The following is a 14,542-nucleotide window of genomic DNA, read 5'->3' as shown; positions in this document are numbered from 1 at the left end:
GTATTTCAAATAAAATATCCCAGTGATTTTAGCTAGAAAGTCTGAAAACAAAAGAAAATTGATGGAAGGTGTATCATGATGCTGACAAGAGAGTGAAGAATTATGGAGGGAGAGTGGAGGAGAACAGGGCCTCTGGCAATGAGCCTAGTGTGTGAGGTTGCTCTCCCCGCCCCCGCCCTCTTTGACATTTTCTGACTCTGGATGGGTGGCTGAGAGTGGGGTTTTTGACAGCTTTGTAGGCTAGGGGCATAGTGATCAGATAGAGAAGAGTTGGACAACACTATTCCCAACCTTACTTAATGAACATATTTACAGCAATGCTTCTCCCAAACTGCAGAATATACATTGTTTTCAAGTACACATGAAACATCTGCAAAAATCGATTATTTGTTGGGTCAAAAAGCAACTCTCAATGTATTGAAAAGGGTTGAAGGTATACAGAGTGTGATGTTTTACCACAATGAAATTATGTTAGAAATCAATAGCAAAGGGACAATTACAATTTCACCATATTCTTTGAAATAAAGACACATGTCTAGCTAACCCATGGGTCAAAGAAAAAGAACACAATAGAAATTAGACAATATTTTGAACTGAAAGATAATGAAAACAGTGCCTACCAAAAATTGTAGGATACCAGTAGATCTGCACTCAGAGGAAAATTTATAGCTTTAATTGCATATACATGTATTAGAAATGAAAAAAAAAAAAAAAAAAAGAAGCTGAGAAAAATCAATGGCACTACATCCATGACAAGAAATTAAGATAGAATATAAAATTAAACCAAAGAGAATAGAAGAAAGGAAATCATATTTAGAAGCAGAAGTTATGGAAATGGAAAACATATAAACAATAGAGAGCATCAATAATAATCAACAAATTTGGTGAGAATAAGAAAAAAATAAAGAATGCAGAAATAACCAATATCAGGAATGCAAAAGGACATATTTCTGTGACACCTATGGACATGGAGGGGATATTGTGAACAACTTAATGCCAATATATTTGGACTTTTTGATGAATTGGATAACAGAAAAATGCAGCTCACCAAAACTAATTATAAGAAAAAATCGAAAAACTGAATAATTCTATATCAATTAAAGTAATCAGATCTGTAAATTAAAACTTCTGACAAGAAAAACTCCAGGCCACTATTGGCTTTTCATGAAACCCACCTTTCTCCTTCTGTTCTCATGCACCTCAAATCTTTACAAAAGCCAATATTAATCTATGTTCAATATTGTTTCAAGAAAGGGGGTGACATACTTTTAGTGGTGGTCAAAAAATTAAAATCTCACTACTGATTTTTCTGAAGCCTTAATAGAAACTCCAAACTATGGAAAATACCTCTTTTCTACTGTCTTTTAATTTAATCATAGCTGTGTAGGTTTAATACTCAAAACAGTCTTAGGAAGTAAGTGTTACTTCCTTTTTAAAAGTAGATAGTAAAACGATGGCTAAGAGAGTTTAAGTAATTGTTGAAACCAGCTTGCAAAACATAGGTCTGAAACAATCCAACCTTTCCCCACCTGATTCAACCTTTCCCCACCGTGTCATATTGCCTCTTGTTTTGCAAGCCAAGGAAACAACCAGGGAAGCCAAAAGGAAACTCTCTATGACCTTCGAGCATTGTGCTGCATCCTAGAGAGACGGAATATGGACTCACACCGGGAAGAACTTGGGTTCTTCCACTTGTTAGCTGTGACCTTGAGCAATTCACTTAACTTATATGCCTTACATGTTTAAATCTGTTGAGATACTTATTATAATACCTACCAAATAAGATTATGGTGAAAATTAAATGGAATTGTGTATGTGAGTGTTTTTATGATTACCACGTGGCACTTAATAGGTGCTTTAGATTCTTCTTACCTAAATGAAATGATGAAACATGCTATGTAGGTATAAGCTTTGAACACTTCCTCATATTGTTTTTATTACTTATAAAATGTGTTATCTTCTGAAATACAGGTGTTTTCTGCTCTTTTAAAATAATCTCTTAAACCTTATATGATTCCCAAGGAGAGCTAAAGCTCATCTTCTTTTTAGTTCTGACATCAATATGTGCACCTTGATGATAATGTGATAAGTACCTGTGAAATTAATCTTTTAAATAGGATTTTACTGCTTTAATAAACTCTTTTCCTGTTGCTGTGATTTCTCATTTTGATCAGCGATACAAGAAAACACCTAGATAGGATTGTCAAGTCTCATCCATCATCAAAAATGAAGTGAGAGATCTGAATAAGAATCTCTAGACACTTTCAGTAAATCAGTTGTTTCTTTAATGATGCCTCTTGTTTTCTTTTCTAATATCTTCCAAATTTGATGCAGGCACACTCCAATTCGGAATGAGGTAGAACTCATTTACTTCTCTTGCCATTGTTCTGTTCTTTCTCAGTAGAATTCAAAGCATTAATGAACACAAGACAGGCATTAGTAGTGAAACAACTTTATAGCAGGTGATTGAATGACTGGAAAATTCTTTAGCTGAATTTTAAGGATGAAATTATGAAAAATCCAATTTTTTAACTTTTAGGATTCTAAAAGTTGGAGAGCATTATAGTTTTTTTTTTTGTTTGTTTTGTAATCTCATAAAACTTTCTGGATATGATTGTACTTTCTTAGTTCTGGATAACAGATCAGAATAAATTAAAAAATACTCTTTTTTTTAGTATATACCAGTACATTAGGGAGGTAGTTGTAAAACAGCTAAAAAAAAAAAAAAATATGAGTTTTAGGTAAATAAACCTAGCTTGAGCCCCCAGCTTTGCCAATTACCTATTATTTAAGCATGCTAAGTCTCAGTTTCCTCATAGGTTCCACTATTCCCAAACTAGCATTGTTACCTGAATGTAAATTACCAGTGCAATGACAATGACGGTGTCTATTTTTACCTTCATAGCTCATCTCCACATGCTGCAATTCTTCAACTAAACCCTGTGCCTTGGAAGCTGGATATAGTGCAATCTTCCAAGACAGTGAAGCTTGTAGGCCCTCGAAATGCTCTTTTTGAAAATAAATCTATATTGTAAAGTACTGAAGTCTTAGATTGCATAAGAACTGGGTTGCATGTCTTCCACATGTTAAATGGAATTCTTTTTTTCCCCTCCCTTTTCCTTTGTCTCATTCTCCTTTGAGGAAAGCATAGGAAAGTTATTTTGTTTATTAGAATTCCAGTTGTTTGGTTTCTAAGAGTTCTAAAAATTGTATTACAAATTCTAAACTAGTCAGCTCTGAATTAATCAGGCTGAAATTGAATCTGTATTTTCTCTTTCCTACCAGTTGAATATAAAATCATTAGTAATGTTCCAAAGAATCATGGTATGCCCCCTGACTATGGTGATTCACTGGAAACAAGAGAGATTAACTTAAACAAAGTGCTGTTCTTTTACTAAAAATTTTAATCAATTGTAAGGGGTTGAGGTTTCTGCTTAGACTTTTAAGGGGCTTTTACATTTCTCCCAGGCACTCTCCCAGCACTGGCTGTGATTGAAAAACAAAGGATTACTATCAGCATACTAGAGTAGCAAAGCTACATTTTTCATGTTAAATCGAGGCATGAATAATAGAGCAAAAGTATATTTCTATGGGAAAACTTAACAGATTCACTGATCGAGTCAGTGAATTTTATAGCATAAATATTAAAATTTTAAGGAACACATCAGAGATGCATTTGTATGTTCTTTAAACTTTTAAAATCCAAGTATGTGTGTGTGTAGTCAGCTCACAATTCCAATCAATGAGCATAGCCTCAGGAGTGAGTAACAACTGACCACAGAAGCACTGATCAATGGCATTGCACATTTGTGTGATTTATAAACTAAATATAGAATCCTATCCCTGAATAAGGTACAAATTTGCTGTGCATTGGGCAGTTTTACCTTCTTTTTTTCTTATTCTTATACTCATCAATGCTGCCTTTCACCTGCCACTCTAAACTAGTCTAGAAAATTTTGTGGTTAGTTACTTAGCTTTTGCATGTAGCAAGTTTAGCCGATTTGGTGTATTTACATGAGAGTGTGTGTGAATATACATAGCAGCATTGTGAGTTGGGTGTCTTAGATCAACATCACCACTGAAAAAAAAACTTTTAAATATCCCTGAAAAATACAGAAGACAGTCTTTTAAAATGAGCTATAAGCTGGCAAGCTTAGTAAATAATCAATGTCCAAAGATAAGTGAAAATAGAATAACAGAAAGGTATGTGGAGCATTGAAGCCAGACTTTACTTTGAGGGCACTTGCCACACCCAACAAATTGGATCTTTTCTTCAGCCTCAAAGGATACAGAAGTACCAAGAGGCAAAGATCAGGGACCACTAACAGTACTATGCAGGCCAATTAGATTGACAGTGGCTTCTTTCACAACAATGGAAGTAGAGATGAAATAATATCTTCAATGCGCTGAGAGAAAATATGGCAACTGTCAGTCTCAAAGTTGGTTCACAGTTAAAACATCTGTCAAGAACAAAACAAAATAAAGAGAAGTTCAGACACAAAAAAACACATTTGCAGTGAACAGAGGGTGACTTCAAGCAGAAGATAAATTATTTTCGGCCGGCCTGGTGGCGCACTACTACAGTGTGCCGCTTGGGAGCGCGGTGGCGCTCCCGCCGAGGGTTTGGATCCCACATACAGACCGGTTCCCGCTCACTGGCTGAGTGAGGTGTGGGCGCGACACTGAGGGTTGCGATCCGTTGCCGGGCACGTAAAAAAGACAAAAAGGTAAAAAAAAAAAAAAAAAAAAGAAGATAAATTAATTTAGCTGGAGAAACTGAGATGCAAGAAGAAATGATAAAAAAAGAGGCATTAAAAATCAAAACAATCATTGATTGTATAAAATAAAGACAGCAGTGATAATATCCTCTGGTATTTAAAAAACAAGATAGAATTAAAACATATAATAATAGTAATATAAATTCAGGTGGGATGACTGGGGTTAAAGTGTTCTAAGGTATTTGCATTGTTTGAGAGAATATAAAGGGATTAATAAATTTTATGCCTTGATAAATAAATAGATAAAAATATCTAGGTTTCTAGGTAAGCCCACACACAAAAATAGAAATGGAATATATATATATATATATAAATATAAGTATGTATACATATAACTTTGTAAGTTATATGTAAGTTATTTGTAAATAGTAGAAGAAAAAGGAAGAGATAAAAAAAGAACAACAAAAAATGGAAGAGGAATAATAAAAATAAGCAATAAAGTTGGTGATAGAATATATCAGTAATTACAATAAACTTAAGTGGATTAAATGCTATCACTAAAAGTTAAAAATTATCAGATTAATAAACCCAAATCCTGCTACATAGGATTTGCAAATGATTCATCTGGAACATTAGGATACAGAATAGTTTAAAATTCAAAGGTTATTAATCTGTATCCTGGAAAAATACTAACCAAAAGAAAGCTGAAATTGCTATACTGTTATCAGTCAAAATAGATTTTAAGATAAAAAGTTTTTTTTTTGTCTTTTGTCTTTTTCCGTGTCCGGCAACGGATCGCAACCCTCAGTGTTGCCCCCGTACTGGACCGGGGACCGGCAACGGGATCACAACCCTCGGCGTTGCTCCCGCGCCTCGCTCAGCCAGTGAGCGGGAACCGGTCCGTATGTGGGATCCGAACCCTCGGGCGGGAGCGCCGCCGCGCTTCTCAAGCGGCGCACTATCCAGTGCGCCACCGGGCTGGCAAGATAAAAAGTTTTAGTGGGGATAAAAAATCCATTTCATGATGATAGAAGGCTCAATTAACAAAGGAGATATACTAATTTAGACTTCTATGCATCTAATACATAGCCAAAACTATATAGAGCCAGAACTTACCAAATACAAATAAAGTTAACAAAAGAGTGCCACTGTGGGAGATTTAACACATACATTTTAATGATTATCAGAATAAGTAGATAAATTTATCAGTGATAATACAGAATATTTGAGCAACATAATTGACAAGCTTCAAACAAGAAATGCAGGAGACATTCTTTCTGAGCACAAAAGGAATATTTAAGAATATAATACATAGTGGGTTACAGAACACATTTCAATGGATAGATTTCATATTCATTTCATTCAATAACTGAAACGTAATTAACTTATAATAACTTAATGAGTTTTTATATAAATAAGTACAAAAAAAGTTTTGTACTAAAAACTAAAGACTTCATAAAAAAATAGAGCTAACAAATGAATTCAGTAAGTTGCAGGACATAAAAAAATCAGTTGTACTTCTTTACAGTTATAACAGTCTATCTGAAAGGGAAATCAAAAAAACAATACCATTTATGACAGCATCAAAAAAAAATTACTTGGGAATAAATTTAACCAAGGAGGTAAAAGACCTATACATTGAAAACTATAAAGCATTGATGAAAGAAATTGAAGAAGACACAAATAAATGGAAAGATACTCTGTGTTCATGGGTTGGAAGAATTAATATCATCAAAATGTCCATACCACATAAAGTGATGAACAAATTCAATAAAATCCCTATCAAAATTTGAATGGCATTTTTTACAGAAATAGAAAGAATAATCCTAAAATTTGTATGGAACCACAATAGACCCTGAATAGGCAAAGCAAACATGAGAAAGAAAAACAAAATTGAAAGAATCACACTTCCTTATTTCAAACTACATTACAAACCGATAGTAATCAAAACAGTATGGTATGGTACAAGAACAAACACATAGGCTAATGGAACAGAAAAGAGGGCCCAGAAGTAAACCCATACATATGCTGTCAACTTATTTTTGGCAAGGCAACCAAGGAAACACAATGGGGAAAGGATAGTCTCTTCAATAAATGGTGTTGGGAAAACCAAATATACACATGTAAGATGATAAAACTGGGCCCTTATATTACACCATACACAAAAATCAACCCAAAATTTATAAAAAACTTAAGGGCTCAAACTGTAAAACTATTAGAAGAAAACAGGGGAAACACTTCAAGACATTAGTCTGGGAAAAAGTTTTATGGAAAAGACTTCCAGAGCACAGGCAACAAGAGCAAAAATAGACAAATTGGACTGCATCAAACTAAAAACCTTCTGCATAGCAAAGGAATCAATCAAATGAGTGAAGACAGAACCTATAGAGTGGGAGAAAATATTTGCAAACCATACATCTGATAAGGGATTAATATCTAAAATATATAAGGACCCCACACAACTCAATAGTAACCCCCCAATACTCAATTAAAAGATGGGCAAAGGACTTGAACAGACATTTTACAATGAAGACATACAAGTGGCCAACAGGTATGTGAAAAGGCACTGAACATCCTTAGTCATCAGGGAGATGCAAATCAAAACCATGGTGACATAACACCTCACTCCTGCTAGAATGGATATTACCAAAAAGACAAGAGATAACAAGTGTTGGAAAGGGAGTGAAGAAAAGGGAACACTTGTACACTGTTGGTAGGAATGTAAATCGATACAGCCATTATGGAAAACAGTATGGAGGTTTCTCAAAAACTTAAAAGTAGAATTACCATGTGATCCAGCAATCTGTTTTCTGGATTTATACCCAAAGTAAATAACATCAGTATGTTGAAGAGTTATCTGCACTCTCACATCCACTGCAGCATTATTTACAATAGCCAAGATATAGAAATAATATAGGTGTCCATTGGTGGATGAATGGATAAAAAAAATGTGGCATATATACATACAATGGAATATTATCCAGCCTTAAAAAGGAAGGAAATGCTGCCATTTGTGACAACATGAATAAATGTGGAGGACATTAGGCTAAGAGAAATAAGCCAGACACAGACAAATACTGCATGATCTCATTTACTTATAAATAAAAAAATCAAATATATAAAATTAGAGAGTAGAATGGTGGTTGCAAGAAGTTTAGGGGTGGGGAAATGGGAAGATGTTGGTCAAAGGATACAAAGTTGCAGTTATGTGGGATGAATAAGTTTAGAGAGCTAATGAACAGCATGATGATGGTAGTTAATAATATATTTTTGTATATTAGAAATTTGCTGAGAGAGTAGATTTTAGGTGCTTTCACCACAAAACAAACAAACCAACAAAACAAAAACCAAAAAGGTTACTACGTGGATGATGGATATGTTAATTTGCTTGGTTATAGTAATCATTTCACTATGTATCTGTATATCAAAACATGTGTAATCTCAAAAATATACAATTTTTATTTTAGGAAAACAGCAAAGCAGTCTCCACACAGCTTTGTAAACACTGAACTAATCATTTACTGCTCATAATTCTCAGTTACTTCCACAACTTAGTCTGACAAATCTTACCACTAAACCACATGCTCTTCCAATTGCTTTACAGAAGTTCAACTTTAAAAGTTTTCCTTTAGTAGACATTTCCTTTATATTTCCAGTTAATGATAGAAGTAAAGCCTGTCCCAGCCTGTGTGGGCTTGGCACTTGAGATACTTTGGCACCCAAATAAAGCACTAAGGGAGACATGGAAAATGAGAATGAAAGAGAAGCAATCAGAAGCTTGAAAATAGGACAATCTATATGGCTGTTCCCTGTGATGCACATGTAACTATCACTGGAGAACCTAGATACATCCCAGGTGGTGTCTTTTCCAAGGGGAATGACTTGGTAGGTAAGGCAAGACAACAATATTTGCTTACCAGCAGCAATGCTCTAAATTTTGGTGTGAGGTGGTCCCATGTTTTGAGGTTAGTTGGGAGAAAGTTTGGAGCAAATTCCTGGTAGCTGCTGAGCAGTGGGGAGAGGTGAAACAGCAGAGAGAGGTTATGCGACTTTTTGAAAGTTGTCTTCTGGCCCAGTTAAGGAATGTAGTGTTCAATGCAATGCTTCACCTCCACAGGGATGAGGTCACTGGAATATATAGCTGGCAATCAGGTGAAATGCAATCATAAAGAATGTGTGATCCTAACAGGGGACAGTGGTGTCAGGTGAGGATCCATCATCATTGGCTGACAGGTGCACTGAATTTCCCACAGATACCAGTAAAAAAAAAAACATGTATTTTCATAAAATTAGAAACAGTCCTAAGTAATTCACAAGTTAAAGAATCATAAGTATAAAATAGTAAATATATTGAACTGAACAATAATTAACCACGACATATTGAAATTTGGGGGATTTAGGTAAAGTTTTACTTAAATATTGGTGTTATGAAAGAAGAAAATTTCAAAATTAATGAGCCAGGCTGCTAACTTTAGGTGAAAAACAGCAAAAGGATAAACACAAATAATGTAGAAGGAAGGAAATGGTATAGATAAGAGAAGAAATGAATGTAAGAGGAAATAAACATATAATACTTTACTCGGAATAAAAATAAGTTTCACTTGGAATGACTAATAAAATTGAAAAACTTCTGTCAAGATTGATCATAAAGTGTGAAGACACAAATAAACAGCATTAGAAATTAAAAATGAGACAAACACAGAAGTTACAGAGATTTAAAAAAACAATAGAATAATGTGAGTAATTTTATACCAATAAATTTGAAAGTTTTGAAGAGATAAAGACAAATATCTAGAAAAAATTGTATCTAACAAAAATGACTCAATAAAACTCAGCAACCCTGAATAGTCATATAACTGCAAAAGAAATGAAAAGAAAAAGTTAAAAATATTTCCTCAATGAAAATATCAGGACAAGAGAATTCTTACCTATGAGTCCTACTAACATTTAAGAAACAAATAACTCTAATATCGCAAAACCATTGTATAATGTGGACAAAGAAGGAATATGCTGAACTCCTTTTATGAGGCTGTCATTATTGTGTTGTGACACCTAGTCTAGGACTGTACACAGAAGGAAAATTACAGGCCAATGTCATTTATAAACATAGGTGCAAATATCCTAAAAATAATACATTAGCACATTCATTACAATAATGTATAAAAAGAGGATACATCATGACTAATTGAGGGGAGGGTATTCCGGCATTAGAGAATTGGTTTGACATTATAAAATAATTTAATTAACCATATTTGCAAATTAAAGGAGGAGAAGCATCTCATGATCTCAAAAGTAGCAGGAAAAGAATTTATCAAAATTCAATATACATTTATGATAATATCTCTTAGGATATTAACAGTAGAATAAAGTTCTCATTTCAGGAAAAGATAGCTATAGAAATGCTATGGCAAGCATCACAGTGGTAAAAGATTGAAAGCATTTCTTTTAAGATCAAGAATAAAACAAAAATGTCAGCCATCACCACTTCCATTCATACTTGTGCTGGAACTCCAAGCCAGTTTAGTAAAGCAAAAACCAAACAAACACACACAAACAAAAACAAAACTAAAACAACAACAACAAAACAGAAAAACAAATGAAGGGATTAAAATTGTAAAAGAAATAATAAAACTATCATTCTTCACATATGACATGATTGTATAAGTAAAAACAAAACAAAACAAAGAATCCATATGTAAATTATTAGAAGCACAAGAGGGTTTAACCAAATATAAAAAAATCAATTGCATTTTTAACATTTATTTTTAAATTCACAAATAAAACTGTATATATTGTTTTGAAAGATTTATTTTTTTAAATTTCATTTTACTTTTATTTATTTTTTTATACTCAAAACATACTTGATTATACATATTTATGGAGTACAGAGTTGACTATCAGTATTTGTGTACAAAATGTGATGACCAAATCAGTATTATTAGCATGTTCATCATTACAAATTATAATTATTCTTTGTGTTTCTTACCCAATTTTTCCGTAACCCACTTCTCCCTCCCCTTTTCCCATCTGTAGTAACCATAGGTCTGTTCTCTCCTTCTGAAAGTTCAATGTATTATTGTGGTCTTTTCTTTCTCCCTCCTTCCCTCCCTCCCTTCCTTCCTTCACTCCCACTTATGATTGAGGACATATAATATTTCTCTTTCAGTGCTTGGCTTACTTCACTTAACAATTTTCTCCAAGCTCATCCACATTGCTGTGAATGGCAGAATTTCATTATCTTTTTTATGGCTGAGTAGTATTTCATTGTGTATATATACCACATTTTCCTTATCCAGTTGTCTGTCGATGGGCATTTAGGTTGATTCCTTATCTTGGCTATTGTAAACAGAGCTGAAGTGAACATGAGAGTGCAGATATCCCTTTGATATGATGATTTCCATTCCTTTGAGTATATAGATTGCTGGATCCCACGTAGTTCTACTTGTAGTTGTTTTTAAAACCTACATACTGTTTTCCATAGTGGCTGAACTAATTTACAGTCCCATCAACAGTGTAGGAGGGTTCCCCTTTCATTGCATTCTCACCAGCATTTGTTATTCTGTCTTTTTGATAATAGTTAGTCTAATCCAGGTGAGATGATATCTCAGTGTGGTTTTGATTTGCATTTCCCTGATGATTAGTGATATTGAGCATTTTTTCTTGTACCTGTTGGCCATTTATATGTCTTTGAAAAATGTCTATTCAGCTCCTTTGCCCATTCTTTAATTGGATTATTTATTTTTTTACTGTTAAATTGATGAGCTCTAGATGTTTTTTGGTAGAGGTTATGGATTTTTATATATTTAGGATCATGTCATCTGCAAAAAGTGACAGTTTGACTTCTTTTCCAACTTGGATGCCCTTTACTTCTTCCTCTTGCCTGATTGCTCTGGATAATACTTACAATTCTATGTTAAATAGGAGTGGTGAGGGCTGACCCTGTGGCTCACTGGGGAGAGTGCGGCGCTGGGAGCGCCGCCGTGCTGGGAGCGCAGAGGCTGCGGGTTTGGATCCTATATAGGGATGTCCGGTGCGCTCACTGGCTGAGCACGGTGCGGACGACACTAAGCCAAGGGTTACAGTCCCCTTACCAGTCACAACAACAACAAAAAAAGGAGTGGTGAGAGTGGGCATCCTTGTCTTGTTCTTACTTTTAGAGGAAAAGTTTTCAACTTTTCTCCATTCAGGATGATGTTGGCAGTGGCTGTTATTGTGTTGAGATACTCTCCTTCTGTACCTAATTTATTGAGGGTCTTTATTATGAAGTGATGCTGAATTTTGTCAAATGCTTCTTCTGAGACTATTGGGATGATCATATGGTTTTTGTCCTTAATTTTGTTGATGTGGTGCATCACACTTATTGATTTGTGTATGTTGAGCCATCATCCTTGCATCCCTGGGATGAATCCCACTTGATTATGTTGTAAGATTTTTTTGATGTGCTGTTGTATTCTGTTTGCTAATATCTTGTTAAAGATTTTTGCATCTGTGTTCATCAAGGATATTGGCCTGTAGCTTTCTTTTTGTGTTGTGTCTTTGTCTGATTTTGATGTCAGGGTGATGCTGGCCTCATAGAATGAGTTTGGGAGAATGGCTTCTGTTTCAATTTTTTCGAATACTTTGAAAAGGATTGGTGATAATTCTTTGAAGTTTCATAGAATTCTTCTGAAAGATTTATACATTGTGGAATGCCTAGATTGAGCTAATTAACATATTATTTACCTCATTTACTTACTTTTTTGTGGTGAGAGTACTTAAAATCTACTTTCTTACAATTTTCAAAAATGCAATACATTCTTATTAACTATAGTCACCATATTGTACAGTAGATCTCTTGAACTTATTCTTATTCCTCTTGTCTAACTGAAATTTTGTGTCCTTTGACCAATATCTTCCCAACCTTCCCCTTCTTCCAAGTGCCTGATAACTGCTGTTCTTCTCTATGCCTCTGTGAGAATCTAACTTTTTTAGATTCTACACAATTGTGAGATCATTTGTTTTTTAGTGCCTGGCTTATTTCATCTAACATACTGTCTTTTAGTTTCATCCAAGTTGTTATAAATGACAGGATTTCCTTTTTAAAGGCTGATTAATATCTCATTTTGTACATGTCACATTTTGTTATCCATTCATCTGTTGATTGACATTAAGGCTGACTCCATATTTTGGCTATTGTGAACCATGCAATGAACATGAGAATGCAGATATCTCTTCAAGATACTGATTTCATTTCCTTTGGGTATATACCCAGTAGTGGTAATGCTGGATCATACAATAATTGTTTTAAAAAAGCTAATTGTATTTTTATACCCTATAGGTAGAAAATTTCATTCAAAAGTAATTTAAGATAGCATTAGAAAAAAAGTACTTTGGAATAAATCTAACAAATATAAGCAAAGCTTTATGGAAAAAATAGTAAAATTCCACTTCTAGACATTATAACAAATTTAAATAAATGACATAGGAAGACTGAATACTGAGGCACCAATGCTGTGGTGGAATTTGATGAACTGATCTATATATATATATAAATGAAAAAGTCTTCAAGATGCCAAAACACACCTGAAGAACTAAGCATGGAAAAACTTGTCTCAAATTAAGAAAAACTCAGACTCAGTTTGACAGTGTGGTACTGATTCAGTGAAAGGGGAAAAGATCAGTACAACTGATTGCAATGTCCATAATCAGATGCACACATACAGTACATGGAAACATGATTTTGGCCAAAGATGCACATATACAGTACATGGAAACATGATTTTGGCACAGTAGCTGAGTGGGAAAACAAGGAATTTTAAAAAATGATGTTAAAGCAATTTGAAAATGATATCAAAGACTTATGTGAAAGGCAAAACTATAAAACTTTTGCAAGACAAATGGGGGAATATATCTATAAGGTAGTGAAAATGTTCTTAAATGGGGCACAAAAAGCAAGCAGAAATCATGAAGGGAATGCTAGATGAATTTCACTAAATTGAAATTAAGAACCTCTGTTCATCAACAGATGCTTTAAAACAGGGAGAAATGGTGCGGTCCACGCCATGGCAGGATCCTAAAGGAGTGAGCTTGGGCTGCCCTCTCCGAGCTGGCAGGGCCGCTGGAGGGAGAGCTGCTGGCAAGGCCACAGCTATGAGCACTTGCTGCAACCAGAAGGACTGCCTGCCTTGGCCTTGTGGCTTTTGCCTTCTCTTTTGATATTTTGGTTAGCGTGGCAGTTCTCTGAATTCCTGAAAGATTATAAAAATAACACAAATAATTATACGTCATTGAACTAAACATTCCCACAGAGGATCTGAGTAAATTGGACAATTTAAAATTATCCCCTTATGATAAATTGACCACACCAACATATGTTCCAAAAGCACCGCTCGTGACTAAATATGAGCTGCAGCCTAATGTAAGTTGGCAAACATCATTTACTAGAGATTGTATTAATGGCAAGAGAATGGTTGACATTAATGAGAAACTATATGATTGGGACAAATTAAGTATATGGGAACAAAACTGTGGAACCCCCTTTACTTGGTGGTGTCCAGTTTTAAATAAATCATTAAGAATCAGGAGTTGGGATAAAAATATATGCTGTAAAATTATTAAACCTGCAAAATTAGATCTTAGAAAAATAAGTGAGTGCAATTGGTTTTGTGAGGGATGGTGCTGTGCACAAGGACACTTATAACATTTAGATCAAGATCATAGGGCCACAGCAAATGCATAACCTTAAAATGAGCATGATAATGCTGCTCAAATATCCGCTGTTCTTTTTTTACATTTGGCTCCCACCCTGTTAACAGGGTGGATCTTAACCACAGTTTGCTAACAGA

This window comes from Galeopterus variegatus, unplaced genomic scaffold, assembly GCF_000696425.1.
Source record: "Galeopterus variegatus unplaced genomic scaffold, G_variegatus-3.0.2 Scaffold722, whole genome shotgun sequence".
In the NCBI taxonomy this organism is placed as follows: Eukaryota; Metazoa; Chordata; class Mammalia; order Dermoptera; family Cynocephalidae; genus Galeopterus; species Galeopterus variegatus.
The sequence above is the reverse complement of the archived record's forward strand: the minus strand, read 5'-3'. Positions refer to the sequence as shown.